Source organism: Cyprinus carpio, chromosome B11 (assembly GCF_018340385.1).
Source record: "Cyprinus carpio isolate SPL01 chromosome B11, ASM1834038v1, whole genome shotgun sequence".
In the NCBI taxonomy this organism is placed as follows: Eukaryota; Metazoa; Chordata; class Actinopteri; order Cypriniformes; family Cyprinidae; genus Cyprinus; species Cyprinus carpio.
This window is the reverse complement of record NC_056607.1, coordinates 2115718-2137537: the sequence shown is the minus strand read 5'-3', so window position 1 is coordinate 2137537 and position 21820 is coordinate 2115718. Positions and strand designations below refer to the sequence as shown.

The 21820-nt window shown below is 42.3% G+C and overlaps 2 protein-coding genes across 3 annotated transcripts in view; one reads left to right on the top strand and one right to left on the bottom strand.

The window, feature by feature from the left end:
* Positions 1–21820, bottom strand: part of LOC109098225 (synapsin-2-like) — a 211685-nt gene that overhangs the window by 107731 nt on the left and 82134 nt on the right. The window lies entirely within an intron of this gene.
* Positions 1–21820, top strand: part of LOC109098387 (metalloproteinase inhibitor 3-like) — a 79739-nt gene that overhangs the window by 35932 nt on the left and 21987 nt on the right. The window lies entirely within an intron of this gene.

The window sequence follows — 21820 nt, the reverse complement described above, 5'->3', positions numbered from 1 at the left end:
TGTATACAAAAAAAGTAGACCCTTTACAGATTCGATTGATGTATTGCTCTTATATGTACGATTAAAACTGAAAGTGTAATTTAAGTTATTTTCGGGGTTATCAGGAGAAAATGCCTCAAAACGCGTATACGCGTTAATCAACTTCAGAGGGTTAAGTCTTCTGCCACCTCTCATAAATCGGATGACAATGTCATTTTTGCCCACCGACTGGCCTGCTACAGGGGCGTGTGATGCCGCTATAGTCGCTACGTAGACCTTGAGCGTGGAGGGGGATCGCCCCTTTTCCAAGAGCTCTTGTAAGAATGACGGTATCACTGATACGTCACAGGAGGCCGGGTCTTCGCCATGGTCTGAGCACCATGCGGAGAACACCGAACACTTAGAGGCATAGAGGTGTCTTGTAGACCTAGCTCTAGCCTGTGAAATAGTGTCTAGTACGCACTCAGGGAGACCCGTGGGTCCTCACCTGGTCTACACACACTGATGTAGTGCTGAAGAAGGCACATTAACGCCTCTTCTTCCTGAGATGACTGAGGAAGTTTGGAATGAGCCCCAGCATCCTCAGATCATCCTACACCTGCACTACAGAGAGCATCCTGACGGGCTGCATCACTGCCTGGTTTGGAAACAGCACCACTGGCAACCGCAAAGCTCTGAAAAGGGTCGTGCGAACTGCCAGCCACATTGTTGGAGGTGAGCTTCCCTTCCTCCAGGACATCTACACCAGGCGGTGTATAAGGAAATCCCGGAGGTTCATGAGTGATTGTTGGAGTTGTTCTTACATACTGCTCTCTCTGCTGCCCTCAGGAAGACGTCTCCGCAGCATCCGATCCCGCACTAGCCGACTGAGGGATAGCTTTTTCCCTCAGGCTATCAGACTTATGAACAGTCTGAACTAATACACCCTACAGCATACTCCACAATATGGTATGCCACACACTGCACTTTAACTTTAACAGTTCAACACCAAACTATTAATTTAACCCTCTGGAGTCTAAGGGTATTTTTGGGGCCTGGAGAAGTTTTGTCATGCCCTCACATTTGTGCTTTTTTCAGTTTCTTATAAATATCTAAATGGCTAAAGTCTAATCTCACTGTAATCAGCACAAACTAGGCTATAATAATATTTGAGCAGCATGTATGTACATTATTGTGTTTTTGAGAAAAAAAATGTTATGCGTGGTTAGTGAAAAACTAAAAATGTTAAATCACTTGAATAAGGCAATAAAACACATACAGAAAATTGGTTCCCAGGAATTTTGAGAACTGGAGCTTGTAGCCTAGAATTTTTTTTTTCTAAATGATGTGAAAATCATCTTGTTTACTCACTTACAGAAAACAATATATTGATTTAAATTTTCTAAGACACTTTTTGTTGGTAAAAGTCATATGCGAGTAGGCGTCAACTATCATGAATTCACACCTGAGAAGACAATGGCCTGCATAATGAGCTGCATAATGAGCCATTCAGTCAGCTGTGTCACTGAGAGGGATGAGTTACAAGAAAGAATGTGAGGACAAAATAAATGTATATAATTTTATGTTTGTAGTTTATTTAGAATATATTTAATTATCCCACAACATAATTTAATATTCACTTGTGAGTGCAGTTAAACAGTTTATTAGGATCAATCAAAGCTGACTTTCAAACTGAATTTTTTGCATCATTACTCCAGTCACACAATCCTTCAGAAATCCTTTTAACAATCTTATTTTCTACAAAAAAAAACATTTATTGTTATTATTATCATTATTATCATTATTATTATTATTATTATTAATGTTGAAAAGAGCTGAGAATATTTTTTTAGGTTTTTTAGGGGGGATAAATTGAAAGAACAGCAATGATTGTTACATTTGTTACAGTTACATTTATTTGTTACATTTATATTATTTACATCAAGCTTTTGAATGGTATAGTAGTGTGTATTGTTATTGAAACTTCATAATATTTCACTTGATTATACATTTAGTCAGAAATTATAGTTTGGAAAAAGTCTTTGGAAAAAGTCTAACTAGTAAAATGTTTACACGTTATGTGAAAACTAGTACAAGTATATAAAAAATAAATAAAAAAAGAGACTTACTCATGTTTATGATCTCTGCTGAATAGAGTGCTTCATTCTTTTTTTCTGAGGAAATCCAAATCTCAAATCCTCAACCACATTACATCTTTTTGGGGTGAATTATGTCTTATTCCTCTCATCGCGAAGCAAACAGTAAAATAAAAAAAATCTTTAAGAAATGTTTTTATGAGTTTTATTTTGTTGTGTGGGCGTATTCAAAAGCCACGCGCTTCAGTGAAACATTTGAATCTCAAAAGCGCGCTCGGCGCGGGGGCGTGGTCGCATTAGAAGATAATGAAGGGAGACGTGAAAAACGGACATCGCGTTGTTTTCATATGGATTACTTTATCACAGAATATTTGTTTTCAGCAGCACTTGTTAGCACTTGTCAGGCTTTCTATAGATATCTCTCTCATGTCTCTTCGTTGAGTATTCACTGAGTTACAGTTCATTTTAATGACGCATTTGTAACTGAAGATCAGCGCAGACAAAGGCTGCAGACAGCACTCCTTGTTTGTTATCTTTATTTTATAAGTGCACAAAGTTTTGTTGTTATTATGTCTGTATACAAAAAAAAGTAGACCCTTTACAGATTCGATTGATGTATTGCTCTTATCTGTACGATCAAAACTGAAAGTGTAATTTAAGTTCTTTTCGGGGTTATCAGGAGAAAATACCCCAAAACGCGTATACGCGTTAATCGACTCCAGAGGGTTAATACAATAATCTACCTGCTACCACTGGATTCCATCCAATGCACATCCATAACATTTCTGTATCCAGCCCACGTACACTCTGTTGCACCTTAGCATATTTTCATGCGTATATATGTCTACATAATGTAGAATGTGTACATTCTGTGTATAGTGTATAATGTGTAGTGCTAACTGTATGTATGTACATATTGCGTAAAACGTCGTAGTGCTAACTGTAAGTATGTCCAATAGTACACTGTGTGTACTGACTATATATATGTGCATATTGCATATTTTCACCTGTTGAAGTTTGTATGGTTATATGTTAACTGTTTCTGCAATTTCTGGTGCACGCTCCCAAGAATTTCACTCACCAAGGCACATGTGCTGTGGTGATGTGACAATAAAAGTGACTTGACTTGTTGAGCGACCAAAGGTGCAAAGCCCTCAGCTCTTGGTGTGGGTGGCAAATTGTCCCGCCCACCTGAGAAAGGAGGTTCCGTCTCAGAGGAATGGGCCACAGGCCCACCGTCAGCATCTGTGACAGGTCAGCTATCCAATGTTGGTTTTCCCAGAGTGGGGCTACAAGAAGAACTCTGCACCTCTGATCCCTGACCCGCCTGATTACTTGGGGAATCAGATGAATCGGAGGAAAAGCGTAAAGAAGGCGGTTGGGCCAGTCCTGGGCCAACGCGTCCTCAATCTCGGAAAAATATGTTGGGCAATGAGAGTTGTCTTTTGAGGCGAAGAGTTCTATTTCCGCTTCGCCAGAGATCTCCCATATCTTCTGGACTGTCTGCTGGTGAAGTCTCCACTCCTCTGAGGGTTCTCCGCTTCTCTACAGCATGTCCGCGCCCTGGTTCATTTTGCCCGGTAGGTGCACTGCCCTCAGGGAACCCAGGTTGCTCTGGGCCCATTCCAGTAGTGGCGACGTTAGCCTGAAGAGTCGCGTCGATGACAGCCCGCCTTGGTGATTTATGTATGACACCACCATCATGCTGTCTGATCTGACCAGCACATGGTGGCACTTTAGGTCTGACAGGAAGCTCTGGCAGGCTTGCCGAACTGCGATCATCTCGAGGTTGATGTGAAGCCTGCAAGCGGGTTTCCCCTTGTACAGTATGCTCCAACCTGTGTTAGATGCATCTGTCGAGATGGGGCACCCCGTTCCATCCATTGCATGTTCCTCCAAGGGGTCAGGGCTGAAATGCAGTCCTGACTCACCTTGATATTCAAGCGTCCGTGACGCCATGCTTTCTGAAGCACCGTCTCATGAGGGCGCGGTTCAGATGTATTAGATAGAGGATGGGGCGCAGCCCACCAGCCTTCTTAAGGAATTAGGAAGTACCGGCTGTAAAACCCTTAGTCGCGATGAGCTGGGGGAACGACTTCTATGGCTCCTTTCACCAGCAGATTTTCCACTTTGGCACGCAGAACGTGAGCGTTCTCATCGTGTACTAAAGTGGTGACCACCCCGCAGAAGCGCAGGGGTCGTTGTGCGAACTGTAGGGAGTAGCCGCGATTTATTATTCACATAACCCAATCTGACACTACGGGAGTGGCTTGCCATTGTGTGGCCCAGATGGACAGGGGTTGAATTAGCTCGAGTGCTTGTCCGCTGCACGGGGACATAGCACTCGTGAGTGATATGAGAGGAAAACTGCTACTACCTACTTTTTCTGAAAGGTTGTGTTTTTTATATTGTGCGCTATCACAGCGCTTTGCTGACAAGGTGGACGGCAGAACACACGGGGCAGTTTGGGGGGTGGTCCGGAAGTGGCGAGACATAACCCCCTCCTCTTTCTTGCCTGTAGATCAGAATGACGGCACAGGGTCCAGCGCTATCTTGGCCCAGGGTCCCTGGCACTTAGGGAACTGAAACCGTCTGGTGGCCGAGCGAGAACGGTGTCTAGGCACGAATTTCTCAGGCTGGGTAGTGGCGGCAGCAGTGGGCGCTTGCTTTGGAGGCTGGTGAGTCGGCGCTTGCTTGGGGCGACTGGCAGCAGCAGATGAAGCGTGCTTTGGCAGGAAGTGTTGTATCACCTGGGACGACTTCTGTGCCTCAGTGAAGTGTTTGGCGAACCCTTCCACCGCTGGTCCACCTTCCACGCGGCTGCTTGTCCCGCCGACGAATAAGCGCACCCGGCGAGCGCCGACGTCGTATGGCAGGGCTTGGACGGATGGTTGGCCGTGGCCTTCCATCCAATGGCCATGGGCGGGCAGAGATGCGCGGCCACAGACTCATCCAATGGCGGCAGTCGTTCGTACCCCTTTTCTTCGGCGCCATCAAGCGAGGTCAGGCCGAAGGAAGATGAAGTACATTGGCGTGCTGAGTAGGGGGCGCGCCATGACTTATTTAGCTCATCCTGGACTTCTGGGAAGAACGGGGAGGTTCTCTGACAAGGGGCTTGCTGGCGCCCCGGCAGAAACGACTCGTCCAGATGGCTACAGGATGGTTCCTCTGGAGGAGACCATTCCAGACCCAGCTCATCCACTGCCCTGGAGAGAATGCGGATGAGTTCGGTGTGCACCCCAAGCTTCGTGTGGCTGGGCTCAGACGGCATTGAGGGGCCGAATCTGGCGAGCTCGACAGCTCCTCAGCATCTGAAGTGGCTAGAGACATGCTGTCATCTAGCAGCTCTTCGTCACTCCCTCCGAACAAGATCAAATCGCTCACGGCAGCAGAGTGACATCATGCCGAATGGAGAGGACGGGGGAATCCCCTCTGGGCGGAGAAAGTGAGGCACACGGGGGATGAGCCAGCGTGAGCTCACTCTCATCCTGATGCTTTAATCCTCTCTGAAAAAAGAGCGATCCGCGAGTACAGAGAGGTGAGATTCATACTCTCGCAGTGAGAACATGAATTCTCAGCGAGCGCTGCGTCAGCGTGGGGTTTCCCCAAGCACGCGACACACTCGCTGTGTCCATCATCAGCGTGCAGAGGGGCTCTGCACGAGCTGCAATGACGAGCCAGCTTTTTCAACAACACTGTGGAAAAAGGCTCTTTTAGAGAAACTTGCTCTTTTCTCTCTCTCTCGCCGGATGGTGGCAGGGAAGCGAATGTTCTGCAGCGGGAACTGGCAGTCGCGTTCCTGTGCGAGGCAAGTCAACGGCGAGCAGTTCTGTGGAGATCAGCGATGAATCGTCGTCGCTGAAGGAGAAATCTGAATGCCTGTGGCGAAGCGGCCGCTTATATAGCCAGAGGCCCCGCTGATTCTGGTGGGCTTTGGCAGGCTTCACTGCCATAGGTTCGTGCAGCACTGCTGCCAAGCCATTGGTTTATTTCTATACACTGCATGAACCGATGGACGTGCAGTTTCACTGCGTGATTGAATAAGGCTTCAGTTCAGGAGAAAAAATTATTTTTTTTCCCATAGCGTCTTCGATGCAGTACGAGTGAAGTATTGAAAGGGTACTATAATAAGTACATAATAAACCATGGTTTAACTATGGTTTTTGTAGTAAAACCATTGTAACTACAAAAGAACCATGGTTTTTATAGTAAAACCATAGTAACTACAAAATAGTGGGAAGTCGTGGCCTAATGGTTAGAGAGTCAGACTCCCAATCGAAGGGTTGTGAGTTCGAGTCTCGGGCCGGCAGGAATTGTGGGTGGGGGGAGTGCATGTACAGTTCTCTCTCCACCTTCAATACCATGACTTAGGTGCCCTTGAGCAAGGGCATCGAACCCCCAACTGCTCCCCGGGCGCCGCGCAGCATAAAATGGCTGCCCACTGCTCTGGGTGTGTGTTCACAGTGTGTGTGTGTGTTCACTGCTCTGTCTGTGTGCACTTCAGATGGGTTAAATGCAGAGCACGAATTCTGAGTATGGGTCACCATACTTGGCTGAATGTCACGTCACTTTCACTTTCACTTTTAAATAAACCATGGTTTTAATACAGTAACCATAGTTAAACTATGGTTTGTGTAGTAAAATCATAGTAACTACAAAATGAACCATGGTTTTACTACAGTAACCATAGATAAACTATGATTTCTGGAAATGAAACAATCAAATTTGGCAAATGTGTTGTCAGTTATTACAACTAATAACATTATAAAACTCAGCTTTGACCAGTTTTAACTATAAATGTAAACATGCAATAGGCATCCTTTTTCAGATAAGACCATCTCTTCAGAAAATACAGCCGCAATCTCAGATGCATGTTTTAAAATGAACAGTGAATGAACGACTAAAAATCAGTTTGCGTGACACAACGTGAAACCAGACCTCATTTGCCCCAAGCGAAAGCATATTTACACTGTGTAAATCCTTCCCTATTGCCTACATTGTGCACTACATGCCATTTGCCATACACTGTGAACAACTGACCAATCTCAGCCGCAGCTTCAGCATCTATTTATAGTGTGGGGGCGGGCACTTCGGATTCTAGAGAGCATTTAATTGGTCAGATGATTTGATGAGAAGCTGATGTACGAGGTGACGTAAAAAAAAAAATTAGTTGCAACCTTTGAATTCTTATATCTTCTAAATCTGAATTTTGTCACTGTTTTGGAGCACACTGACTTAACATATTGATACTAACACCCAAAAAACTTTCATATTGACTTCACGGGGACTTTAACTAAGGGACCAGCACCAGTTCAATCGAGAGGATGTGGTGCTGGTCCTTCAGGAGTCAATCTCAATCTGTCCAGCTATAAAGCCTAAGGGGGGTCATATTTCAGGGTGTCATAGCAAAGTCTCTAAGAACCTGACACCTTGCACTTCTGGAGTCTCCAGAAGTAGGTTTCCGTTCTGGAAAATGGTGTCACTGGAGATTAAAAGGGCTCCTGATGGTTTTGCACCTAATTCTTAATTCCTTGATTTTTTTTTTTTTTTTTTTTTTTGCAGTTAACATGCATCTTTTCTTCTTGGCCTGTTTTTGTCTGACCCTGCTTAACTAATGAGCGTTTTGCTATCCAATGGTCACACCTTAATTTTGCAGTTTCTAGAATTGCATCCTTCACAAGAGCATTTAATAATTTTTGACTTTTCAATCTGAGTTAAATAAATTTTTTCCATCCCATTTTACTTGTAAAAGAAATTCTGCCTAATAATTATGCAAACCATGAATATATGAATATTGTCAGTAAAATACGGCTCTGTGTAGTGAAAGCCGCTCCATCTGAAAGCAGGTGATGCTGATTTGGTTCTGTGTGGTGGGAGCGTCTTTATTTGAGAGATGGTGATGATGATCGAACGTTTTTCATTTCCAGCATTCCTTAATTATATATATATATAACATATAAATGATGAAATACAAAATTAATAGTAGTTATTAACATTAATGTGGTTTGGAATTGTAAAATGTACATGGAAAAAAAAGATTATTTTTATGCATGCACTGGAATGAATAGAACAATAGAAGCTGGAACTGGAACAATAGAAGCAATCAGATCAACAAGAGAACAACAATGGTATACAAGTGCTATGACAAGTCTCAGTTAGTCTAGTACAGAACACGTAGCCAGAGTTTTTTTTTTTTTAAGAATATGATAGACAAGAAAAGAGAAGGTAAGTAGTAGTATTATTTGGTTAAGTGCAGGCGAAAAAGATGAGTCTTTAGATGTTTTTTGAAAATGAGTAAAGACTCAGCTGTTCGAATTGAGATCAGGAGGTCATTCCACCAGCTGGGCGCAGTCCAGGAAAAGGTCCGTGAGAGTGATTTTGAGCCTCTTTGGGATGGCACCACAAGGCGTCGTTCACTTGCAGAACGCAAACTTCTGGAGGGCGCATAAGTTTGAACTAGTGAGTTTAGGTATGTTGGTGCCGTGCCAGTGGTCGTCTTGTAGGCTAGCATCAGTACCTTGAATTTGATGCGAGCGGCTACTGGTAGTCGGTGTAACCTGATGAGGAGAGAAGTAGCGTGAGCTGTTTTTGGCTCACTGAAGACAACCCTCGCTGCTGCATTCTGGATCAGTTGCAGAGGCTTGATAGTACATGCAGGAAGGCCCACCAGGAGAGCATTACAATAGTCCAGTCTGGAGAGAACAAAACTTGGACAAGAAGTTGGGTGGCTTACTCTGACAGGAAGGGTCTAATCTTCCTAATGTTGTATAAGGCAAATCTGCAGGACCGGGTCATTGTAGCATTATGGTCTGTGAAGTTTAACTGATGATCCATCACAGCTCCTAGGTTTCTGGCTGTCCAGGAAGGAGTTATGGTTGACGAACCCAGCTGTATAGAGAAGTTATGATGAAACGATGGGTTAGCTGGAACCACCAGCAGTTCAGTCTTAGTAAGGTTGAGCTGAAGGTGATGGTCATTCATCCAGCTAGAAATATCCGTCAGACTGGCTGAAATGCGAGCAACTACCGTCGGGTCATCTGGTTGGAATGAGAAGCAGAGTTGAGTGTCATCAGCGTAGCAGTGATAGGAAAAGCCATGCTTCTGAATGACAGATCCTAATGACGTCATGTAGATGGAGAAGAGAAGTGGTCCAAGTACTGAGCCTTGAGGAACCCCAGTAGCAAGTTGTTGTGACTTAGAAACTTCACCCCTCCAAGACACCCTGAATGATCTATCAGAAAGGTAGGACTTAAACCACTGGAGAGCGGTTCCAGAGATGCCCATCTTTCTGAGGGTGGACAGGAGAATCTGGTGATTAATGGTGTCAAAAGCAGCAGACAGGTCCAGCAAAATGAGTACTGAGGATTTTGAAGCTGCTCTTGCCAGTCACAGGGCTTCAATAACCGAGAGCAGGGCAGTCTGTTGAGTGGCCGCTTTTGAAGCCAGATTGGTTGCTGTCCAGGAGGTTGTTCTGTACAAGAAACATAGAGAGCTGGTTGAACACAGCTCGTTCAAGTGTCTTTGCAATGAATGGAAAAAGTGATACCAGTCTGTAGTTTTCTAGAAGTGCTGGATTTAGAGATGGTTTCTTCAGCAGTGGGCTTACCCGAGCCTGCTTAAATGCTGAGGGAAATGTTCCAGAGTGAAGAGTGGTGTTGATAATTTGAGTAAGTGAAGGTATGACTGAAGAAGAAATGGCTTGAAGGAGGTGAGTGGGGATCGGATCAAGTGGGCAAGTAGTAGTCCTTCACTCCGGCACCGGGACACCACGGACCCTGGGTGCATCCGCAGCGGAGGACGCGAGCCAGGCCCCGGGCGACGACTTCTCCCCCTCCGGTCTTCGAGATATCCACACAGAACCGCTTCTCTCCCCTCCGCGAAACGGAACACGACGCTGTGATCGTCGGAGACTCCATCGTCCGACACGTCCGTGCTACGTTAGCCGAAGGTAAAGTGCACACTCACTGTTTCCCTGGTGCTCGTGTTCTCGATGTTTCTGCGCAGATACCCGCGATCCTGAAGGCCGACGAGAGCCCCAGAGCGGTCGTGCTTCACGCTGGGGTTAACGACACCACGCAGCGGCAGACGGAGACGCTGAAGAGGGACTTCAGGAGCCTGATCGGGACGGTTCGCAGCACGACACCCGCGGCGACGATCATCGTGTCAGGACCACTGCCCACGTATCGACGAGGACACGAAAGGTTCAGTAGACTTTTTGCTCTAAATGAATGGTTATTGTCATGGTGTAAAGAACAGAAACTGCTCCTTGTTAATAATTGGAATCTTTTCTGGGAGCGACCTAGGCTTTTTCGCACTGATGGCCCGCACCCCAGCAGAGTCGGAGCAGAACTCCTGTCGGACAATATCTCCAGGACTCTACGCTCCATATGACTAGTAAGCCAATTCTCAAATAACTGCTATGATGGCTTTTGTTCTACCCGCTTAAATGTTAGAAGTACTTGCGCTGTCCAATCTATTAAGACTGTGTCTGTTCCCCGAATAGTGAGGTCTAAATACAAATTTAATGTAGGATCTAGAAAAAAATCTTATCGTGATTAAACCAGAAAAACGTAAAATAAATGAACAAAAACAATTTTTAAAGTTTGGGCTCATAAACATTAGATCACTCACACCCAAAGCAGTTATTGTAAATGAAATGATCACAGATAATAGTTTTTGATGTACTCTGCTTGACTGAAACCTGGCTAAAACCAAATGATTATATTGGTCTAAATGAGTCTACTCCATCAAAACTACTGTTATAAGCATGAGCCCCGTCAGACTGGTCGTGGGGGAGGTGTTGCAACAATATATAGTGATATTCTCAGTGTTACCCAGAAAACAGGATACAGGTTTAAATCATTTGAAATACTTATGCTTAATGTTACACTGTCAGATATTCAAAAGAAATCTATTGTATCTCTTTCTCTGGCTACTGTGTATAGACCACCAGGGCCATATACAGAATTCCTAAAATAATTTGGAGATTTCCTCTCAGACCTGTTGGTTACCGCTGATAAAGCGGTAATTTTCGGAGATTTTAACATTCATATTGATAATACAAATGATGCATTAGGACTTGCGTTTACTGACTTATTAAACTGTTTTGGAGTAAAGCAAAATGTCACCGGGCCCACTCATCGTTTTAATCATACGCTAGACTTAATTATATCACATGGAATCGATCTTACTGACATAGATATTGTACCTAAAAGTGATGATGTTACTGACCATTTCCTTGTATTGTGCTTTTTTGGTATTGATGTTAATGACTTTGTTGTTTTGCGTTATAGTGATGGCAGAACTATTGTTCCAGCCACCAAAGACAGATTCACAAATAACCTGCCTGATTTATCTCAACTGCTCTGTGTACCCATAAATACACATGAACTAGACAAAATGACTGGCAACATGGGCACTATCTTCTCTAATACATTAGAAGCTGTTGCCCCCATTAAATTGAAAAAGGTTAGAGAAAAATGTACTGTGCCATGGTACAACAGTAATACCCACGCTCTCAAGAAAGAAACTCGTAGTCTTGAGCACAAATGGAGAAAAACGAACTTGGAAGTTTTTAGAATTGCGTGGAAAAACAGTATTTCCAGCTATAGACAGGCTCTAAAAACTGCCAGGGCCGAGCATATCCACAAACTCATAGAAAACAACCAAAACAATCCAAGGTTTTTATTTAGCACAGTGGCAAGATTAACAAATAACCCGACGCCACCCGATCTAAATATTCCCTCACAGTTAAATAGTAATGACTTTATGAATTTCTTCACTGATAAAATAGATAACATCAGAAATACAATAACAAATGTAGATTCTACAGCGTCTAATACTTTAGTTTTATCCATCGCACCCAAAGATAAAATGCAATGCTTTACAACTATAGGACAGGAAGAGCTAAATAAACTTATCACTGCATCTAAACCAACAACATGTTTATTAGATCCTGTACCCACTAAATTACTGAAAGAGTTGTTACCTGTAGCAAAAAAACGCTTTCTCAATATTATTAGCTCGTCGTTATCTTTAGGTCACGTCCCAAAACCATTCAAGCTGGCGGGTATTAAGCCTCTTATTAAGAAACCACAACTAGATCCTAGTGAACTGGCAAATTACAGACCCATTTCAAATCTTCCGTTTATGTCTAAAATTTTAGAAAAAGTTGTGTCTGCTCAATTGTGCTCCTACCTGAAAAAAATGATCTCTATGAAGAATTTCAGTCGGGTTTCAGGCCCCATCATAGCACAGAAACTGCACTTGTTAAAATTACAAATTTCTTGCTTCAGATCAAGGCTGCATCTCATTGCTAGTTTACTTGATCTTAGTGCTGCGTTCGACACCATAGATCATGACATGACTCATAGATAGATTACAAAACTATACAGGTATCCAAGGGCAGGCTTTAAGATGGTTTAGATCCTACATGTCCGATCGCTACCACTTTGTTTATCTAAATGGGGAGTCATCTCATTTATCACGAGTAAAATATGGAGTGCCACAAGGATCTGTCCTAGGTCCTCTGCTATTTTCAATATACATGTTGCCCCTTGGTAATATCATTAGAAAATACGGGATTAGTTTCCACTGTTATGCTGATAATACTCAACTATATATCTCAACAAGACCAGATGAAACTTCAAAATTATCTAAGCTAACAGAGTGTTTTAAAAATGTAAAAGATTGGATGACCAATAATTTTCTCCTATTAAATTCAGATAAGACAGAGATATTACTTATTGGACCAGAAAACATTACACAGAATCTCGTAGATTACAATTTGCAATTAGACGGATGTACTGTTACTTCCTCTACTGTCAAAAATCTGGGTGTTATATTAGACAGAAACTTGTCTTTTGAAAATCATATTTCCCATGTTACAAAAACAGCATTCTTCCATCTTAGAAACATTGCCAGGCTACGAAACATGTTACCTGTTCCAGATGCAGAAAAGCTAGTTCATGCATTCATGACATTTAGACTGGACTATTGTAATGCACTGCTAGGTGGTTGTCCTGCATCCTCAATAAACAAGCTACAGGTAGTTCAAAATGCAGCGGCTAGAGTCCTTACCAGGTCAAGAAAATATGATCATGTTACCCCAATACTACAGTCTCTGCACTGGCTACCTATTAAGTTCCGTATCAGTTACAAAATATTATTACTTACTTGTAAGGCCCTTAATGGCTTAGCTCCTGCGTACCTAACTAGTCTTCTACCACGCTACAACCCATCACGCTCCCTAAGGTCACAAAACGCTGGACTTTTGATAGTACCTAGGATAGCAAAGTCCACTAAAGGAGGTAGAGCTTTTTCGCATTTTGCTCCAAAACTCTGGAATAGCCTTCCTGATAATGTTCGGGGTTCAGACACACTTCCTCTGTTTAAATCATTCAAATAATGCATCTCATAATTTTGGACTGCAGTTATATCTGATCAAATGTGCATTATTATTCTTTAGCTTGGGTTAAACTAATTAATTTTACTTGGCTGGAACAGCAGCTACGCTAAATATGTCTCTATTTGTTTCTCTGCTTTGCCACAGGATTTACATTCCGTGGTAACTAGGATTTACACAAGCTCCAGTCTGGATCCAGAACACCTGAGAAGAGATGATGCCAACCCCTCAGAGGACCTCAGATGACGCTAACCCAGAGACAACATACAGAACTACCACATTTTGCTATAAGTTTGATTGCATAATTGCTGTTAATAGTGTTAATCGTCTGTTTGTTTACGTCTTTTATTGATTTTTCTGAACATTTCTGCCATATCCCATACATGAACTGACAGTCACCACTGATAAGCTACTACTAAATATTGTAGAAACTTAATTTTCTGTAAAGTTGCTTTGCAAAGATTTGTAACGTAAAAAGCGCTATACAAATAAACTTGAATTGAATTGAATAGTAGGATGACTGGACAGGATAAGTTTGGAATCGTCCGTCTCTGAGAGTGGAGAGAAGGAGGAGAGCAAGTGTGCATTAGTTGTTGTGAAGTTATCCTCAGTCTGTGGTGTGGAGAATTGGTCACTGATGGTTCTTGTCTTATTTGTGAAGAAAACTGCAAAGTCGTCAGCTGTAGGAGTCGATGGAGGAGGAGGTGGAGGCGGATTAAGAAGAGAAGAGAAAGTTTTGAAGAGTGTGCGAGCGTCACAACAGTTGTTAATTTTGTTGTGGTAGTATGATGTTTTAGCAGTGAAGACATTTGCAGAGATGGAAGAGAGGAGAGACTGATACACACTGAGGTAGCCAGAGTTTCTTGATTTATGCCATTTCCTCTCTGCAGCCCTGAGTTTAGAGCGATGTTCACGGAGAACATTGGACGGACAGCCAGGGGGCAGATGGGGTGGTCTAGACGACAGTGGGCAAAAGTTGTCCAAGCAAGAGGTTAGAGTGGAGCAAAAAGTGTCCATAGCACTGTTCGTGTCCAGAGCTGAAAACTGCGAGAGTGAAGGAAGTGAGGATGAACCCACAGAGGATAGGCGAGATGGAGAGAGTGAGCGTAGGTTCCGTCGAAAGGTGACCTGCGTTAGAGCGTGTGCCACTTCAGGAGTAAGGGCTAGGTTAGCAGTAATGAGGAAGTGGTCTGAGGTGTGCAGTGGAGCAACTAAAGAGTTGTCCACGGAGCAACAGCGTGTGTAGATGAGGTCCAGTTGGTTGCCCGATTTGTGAGTCGCTGTAGTAGACACTCGCTTGAGAACAAATGAGGCAAGCAGAGTGTTGAAGTTAGCAGCCTGGGGTTTATCTAGGTGGATGTTGAAGTCACCAAGCAGTACCAGAGGAGTACCATCCTCAGGAAAGCTTGATAGTAACTCATCCAACTCCTCCAAGAAGTTTCCCAATTGACCTGGGGAACGAAAAATGACCACAAAGTGGATTTTAACAGGGTGGGTTACAGTAATAGCATGTGATTCAAATGAACCGTTACCTGTAGGTGATGGTTGAAGATAAAATTTCCAATCTTTCGATATAAGGAGACCAGTACCTCCACCTCTCCCAGTCGTACGAGGGGTGTGGGAACAAGTGAAATTAGTGGAGAGGGCTGCGGGAGTGGCAGTGTCTTCAGGTTTGATCCAAGTCTCAGTCAGTGCCATGAGTTTGAGACCGGAATGAGTAGCAATAGAAGAAATTAAGTCTGCTTTGTTAACAGCAGACTGGCAGTTCCAGAGACCAACTGGAATAGAGAGCGTAGTAGTAGATGTCAGAGGGACAGGCCGTAGATTTGTTGGGCAGGCCTTCCTTTGACGTACATAGCGTGCTCTCCGAGTGTTAGTAGTGATAGTAGAGATCTGAAAGCACATAGTGACTACAAGTGACCCAAATAAGTATTTGAGGACAAGCTGTACAGAAATTGAAGGGGAGAAAAGCAATCCTCAAGTGCCCCGTCGGTGTCCTTGATCGTTGGAGTCGCGCAGGAAAAGTCGATGGTCTTTACACTCGTTGGTCTTCACACGAAGAGGCTTCACATGAGCTGCCGCAGTGACACCTACCACTTATATATTTGCCTGACTACCTGTGATTGAAGTCAACTGGTCATGCCTTCCTATTTAGCAGACCGAAACTGGCCAGTCCTGCGATAGGCAAACACAAAACCAAGCGCCACTTCAGCACATATTTACCAGGGTAAGACACACAGTAAATAAAGCAAAGTTTTCCTAGCAAAGACGATCACTCAGTAGTCTAATGAGAAAATGAGGCAAAATACTTACAAACTGCTGTCCTTATCTGTTGCTCGACTGTTTCTTCTGACAAGCGCTTCCAAAACAGCTTGTTAAGTACTTTCACTGGCTATGGTCACGCCTCCCTATTTAGCAGACCGAAACTGGCCAGTCCCGCGATAGGCAAACGCAAAACCATGTGCCACTTCAGCACGTATTTACCAGGACCGTGGAGATGGTCACATGCACTTCTGATTGTCTTCTAATACTAGTGGGTTAAGCTACCAGTCTGTTCAAAGCAACAGGTGCTAAACTAAGTTTTCAGTGGTTTCAATTGTGTTGACAATTGGGATGACATACTGCTTTTCGTCTTCAGTTTGCCTATCGCCCCAACAGAGCTACTGAAGATGCCATCTCTCACGTCCTGCACTCTTCCCTCAAGCACATTGACAGCAGCAATGGGAACTATGTAAGGCTGCTATTCATCGACTATACCTCAGCTTTCAATACTATAGTCCCCATCAAGCAAGTTTCTAAACTCACGGACCTCGGCCTGAATTCTTTACTCTGCAACTGGATTCTTGATTTCCTCACTGGTAGACCTCAAGTGGTGAAAGTAGGCCAGTTCACCTCCAACTTCATCACCCTGAACGTAGGAGCCCCACAGGGCTGTGTCCTGAGTCCCCTGCTCTACTCTCTCTACACACATCTATTATCAAATTTGCTGATGATACTGTGGTTCTGGGCCTCATTGACAACAATAATGAAGCCGCATACTTGGATGAGGTAGAGAAACTCACATCATGGTGCCAGGACAATTGTCTCTCTATTAATGTGAGTAAAACTAAAGAGCTGATTGTTGACTTCAGGAAGAGACAGCAACGGCCCTATACTCCTCTTATGATCAGCGGGACCCCAGTGGAGAGGGTGAGCAGCTTCAAGTACCTTGTTGTAAACATCTCCGAGGACCTGACTTGGACTTCACACATCCAAACACAGGTTAATAAAGCCAGGCAAAGACTGTACCATCTGCGACAGCTGAGGAAATTCAGGGTCTCACCAGCAATCCTGAAAACTTTCTATTCAGGGGCCATAGAAAGTGTACTGACTCAGTGTATCTCAGCGTGGTATGTGAACAGCTGCAGTCAGGACTGCAAAGCCCTGCAGAGAGTTGTGCGCTTAGCTGAGCGCATCTCAGGGTGTGCTCTCCCCTTTCTGCAGGGCATCTACCTCAAACACTGCAAAAGCAGAGCTGTTAAAATCATTAAGGACTCTAACCAACCTGGTAACTGTCTTTTCATTTTGCTGCCATCTGGTAAGCGTTTCCGTAGCCTGATGGCGAAAACTGTGAGACTTTAGAGGAGCTTCTTCCCCAGGCCATCAGGCTCCTAAACTCAAACTCAGTCTCTTAACTACTACGTGACTTCACTTGAGTATCAGTAAGATACTTGATATACTGACATTGTCACTAGCACACAGCATTTTCTATAATTTTTTATTTTTATTTATTTACTTTATTTTTTACTACCTCTATTGCTGCTATGTAAATACCCTGTACAACCTGTTTGCACATTCTTCTCTTGTACATTCCTGCTCATCTTAATATTTATTAAGTCTACAGTATACTGTCCTGCATAATTTATTTTATAAGCGATTTATTTTATTCTTCCTTTTAATCTTACTTTTACCATACCATATTTATATATATTTAATTTTCTTGTGTTTGTATTCTTTAATAATTGCACTGTCCATGGAGCGGACCTGACTTACATTTCACTGCTGGTCATACTGTATGCTCTCCATAAAACCACGTATGTGACAAATAAGTATCTTGAATCTTTTCCCTAATCTTAATGAAAACACATTATGTTTTGAGTGATGAAACAGGAACAGCAATTGTTTCAAGGCTCGCCACTGCACTCAAATGTGAGTCTGGAGCCCTGATTATGATATTTGGTTTAGTAGACTGTTCAGAATTTTGGGAGAATTGTGATCTAAAAATTATGATTATTAATTATCCAGAAACGTGGAGAAACGTGTCAACTTAGCATGTTTCCTAAATATCTGCAAACATATTATGGTATTTTTATGCTTTAGTACAGTTAAACAAATGCATCCAGCACCATACAGAAAATTGCATACAGGATAATGTTGGTCATATAATGTACATTCTTTTTGCTTAAGCCTCAGGTCCTGATCACCCTTTTAGGGTTATTTGTGATAACACCAGCTAAATTGACATTATTGCACTTATTACATGCTGCACTTATAAAAAAAGGTTCTTAAATGGTTCTTTGGCAGGGTGTATCATTCCACGAAGAACTTTAAAATCCAAAGAACCATTCCATTGCACAAAAGGTTCTTTGTGGCACAGAAAGGTTCTTTAGACTATTTAATGGTTCTTCACAGTCAACATGTTGCAAATATATATATATATATACACTCACCTAAAGGATTATTAGGAACACCTGTTCAATTTATCATTAATGCAATTATCTAATCAACCAATCACATGGCAGTTGCTTCAATGCATTTAGGGGTGTGGTCCTGTTCAAGAAAATCTCCTGAACTCCAAACTGAATGTCAGAATGGGAAAGAAAGGTGATTAAAGCAATTTTGAGCGTGGCATGGTTGTTGGTGCCAGACGGGCCGGTCTGAGTATTTCACAATCTGCTCAGTTACTGGGATTTTCATGCACAACCATTTCTAGGGTTTACAAAGAATCGTGTGAAAAGGGAAAAACATCCAGTATGCGGCAGTCCTGTGGGCGAAAATGCCTTGTTGATGCTAGAGGTCAGAGGAGAATGGGCCGACTGATTCAAGCTGATAGAAGAGCAACTTTGGCTGAAATAACCACTCGTTACAACCGAGGTATGCAGCAAAGCATTTGTGAAGCCGCAACACGTACAACCTTGAGGCGGATTGGCTACAACAGCAGAAGACCCCACCGGGTACCACTCATCTCCACTACAAATAGGAAAAGAGACTACAATTTGCATGAGCTCACCAAAATTGGACAGTTGAAGACTGGAAAAATGTTGCCTGGTCTGATGAGTCTCGATTTCTGTTCAGACATTCAGATGGTAGAGTCAGAATTTGGGGTAAACAGAATGAGAACATGGATCCATCATGCCTTGTTACCACTGTGCAGGCTGGTGGTGGTGGTGTAATGGTGTGGGGGATGTTTTCTTGGCACACTTTAGGCCCCTTAGTGCCAATTGGGCATCGTTTAAATGTCACGGCCTACCTGAGCATTGTTTCTGACCATGTCCATCCCTTTATGACCACCATGTACCCATCCTCTGATGGCTACTTCCAGCAGGATGATGCACCATGTCACAAAGCTCGAATCATTTCAAATTGGTTTCTTGAACATGACAATGAGTTCACTGTACTAAAATGGCCCCCACAGTCACCAGATCTCAACCCAATAGAGCATCTTTGGGATGTGGTGGAACGGGAGCTTCGTCCCCTGGATGAGCATCCCACAAATCTCCATCAACAGCAAGGTGCTATAATATCAATATGGGCCAACATTTCTAAAGAATGCTTTCAGCACCTTGTTGAATCAATGCCACGTAGAATTAAGGCAGTTCTGAAGGCGAATGGGGGTCAAACACAGTATTAGTATGGTGTTCCTAATAATCCTTTAGGTGAGTGTATATACATACTGTATAGATAATTTTTTTTTTTTCTTCTGGAAAGTGAGTTCAAGTGATCTAAATTGTCCTGCCTGGTCCAGAACTCATTCCAGACACATTTTCTATTAGTTGTGTTCAATTTTAGTGCAATATAAATTATTAATTTTGAGTCGTATAAATAGTGTCGTTGTGTTTATTAGGCTAATTTCAAAAAGACCAGTAGATACAGTAAGTCCTTTATATCTATTTTATATCTACATCTATTTTAATGCTGTTTTGAATGACTCAAAAACATAATAATAATAAATATTAGTTTAGTTTTTTAACAAAAGCAAAGTTTAGTATTTAGTTTAGTAACAAAAAGGCTGAGTGATACAAAATCTTAAAATATAAAAGTGCCATTTTGTATCGCTATCATATATTTTTGCACATATGAATTGGTTGTAGAACTACAAAATGAGTTTAAAATTCACGACTTTATAAAGATATGATGTGATTTTAAGAGTTTCGTTTAAAGGCTAATGTTTTCTGTGTGTTTGAAGAGTGGAGAAGTAGGCTATTTGCCATCTAGTTGTTGTACATTATTTTATTTTTATGCCACATCATAGTGATAGAATGTGTGATGAAAGTCTCTTATGCAACACTTTGTAACATGCTGCTTTATAAACATTTCACAATTTGAGGGCTGATGTTGTCTCTTTCTAAACTGTCTCTTTCTTTGTTCTCTTATAACTGTTAGAACCATGGTTTAGCTATGGTTTTTATAGTAAAACCATAGTAACTACAAAATAAACCATGGTTTTACTACAGTAACCATAGTTAAACTATGGGTTTTGTAGTAAAACCAGAGTAACCAATGGTTAAATATGAGGAATAACTACATAGTAACTACAAAAGGGCCATGGTTTTATCAATGGTTATCAATGGTTTTTCTAGTAAAACCATAGTAACTATAAAATGAACCATGGTTTTTGTAGTAAAACCATAGTGACTATGAAATTAACCATGGTTTTACTGCAGTAACCTTGATTTATCTATGGTTTTTGTAGAAACATATAATAATTACAAAATGAACTATGGTTTACCACAGCATTTGCAGTGGTAAACCATAGTTCATTTTGTAATTATTATGGGTTTCTATTTCAGGGTGTCATAGCAAAGTCTCTAAGAACCTGACACCTTGCACTTCTGGAGTCTTCAAAAGTAGGTTTCCGTTCTAGAAAATTGTGGCACTGGAGATTAAAAGGGCTCCTGAAGGTTTCGCACCTAATTCTTAATTCTTTTTTTTTTTTTTTTTTTTTTTTTTTTGCAGTTAACATGCATCTTTTCTTCTTGGCCTGTTTTTGTCTGACCCTGCTTAACTAATGAGCGTTCTGCTGTCCAATGGTCACACCTTAATTTTGCAATTTCTAGAATTGCATCCTTCCCAAGAGCATTTAATAATTTTTGACTTTTCAATCCGAGTTAAATCTATTTTTTTCCATCCCATTTTACTTGTAAAAGAAATCCTGCCTAATAATTATGCAAAACATGAATATAAGACGTTTTTCATTCCCAGCATTCCTTAATTATATATATAACATATAAATGATTAAATACAAAATTAATAGTAGTTATTAACATTAATGTGGTTTGGAATTGTAAAATGTACTTGGGGAAAAAAAAAAAAAGATTATTTTTATGCACGCACTGGACATGCACTTCTGATTATCTTCTAATACTAGTGGGTTAAGCTACCAGTCTGTTCAAAGCAACAGGCGCTAAACTAAGTTTTCAGTGGTTTCAATTGTGTTGACAGTTGGGATGACATACTGCTTTTCCTCTTCAGTTTGCCTATCGCCCCAACAGAGCTACTGAAGATGCCATCTCTCACGTCCTGCACTCTTCCCTCAGGCACATTGACAGCAGCAATGGGAACTATGTAAGGCTGCTATTCATCGACTATAGTTCAGTTTTCAATACTATAGTCCCCATCAAGCAAGCTTCTAAACTCACGGACCTCGGCCTGAATTCTTTACTCTGCAACTGGATTCTTGATTTCCTCACTGGTAGACCTCAAGTGGTGAAAGTAGGCCAGTTCACCTCCAACTCCATCACCCTGAACGTAGGAGCCCCACAGGGCTGTGTCCTGACTCCCCTGCTCTACTCTCTCTACACACATCTATTATCAAATTTGCTGATGATAATGTGGTTCTGGGACTCATTGACAACAATAATGAAGCCGCATACATGGATGAGGTAGAGAAACTCACATCATGGTGCCAGGACAATTTTCTCTCTATGTGAATGTGAGTAAAACTAAAGAGCTGATTGTTGACTTCAGGAAGAGACAGCAGCGGCCCTATACTCCTCTTATGATCAGCGGGACCCCAGTGGAGAGGGTGAGCAGCTTCAAGTACCTTGTTGTAAACATCTCTGAGGACCTGACATGGACTTCACACATCCAAACACAGGTTAAT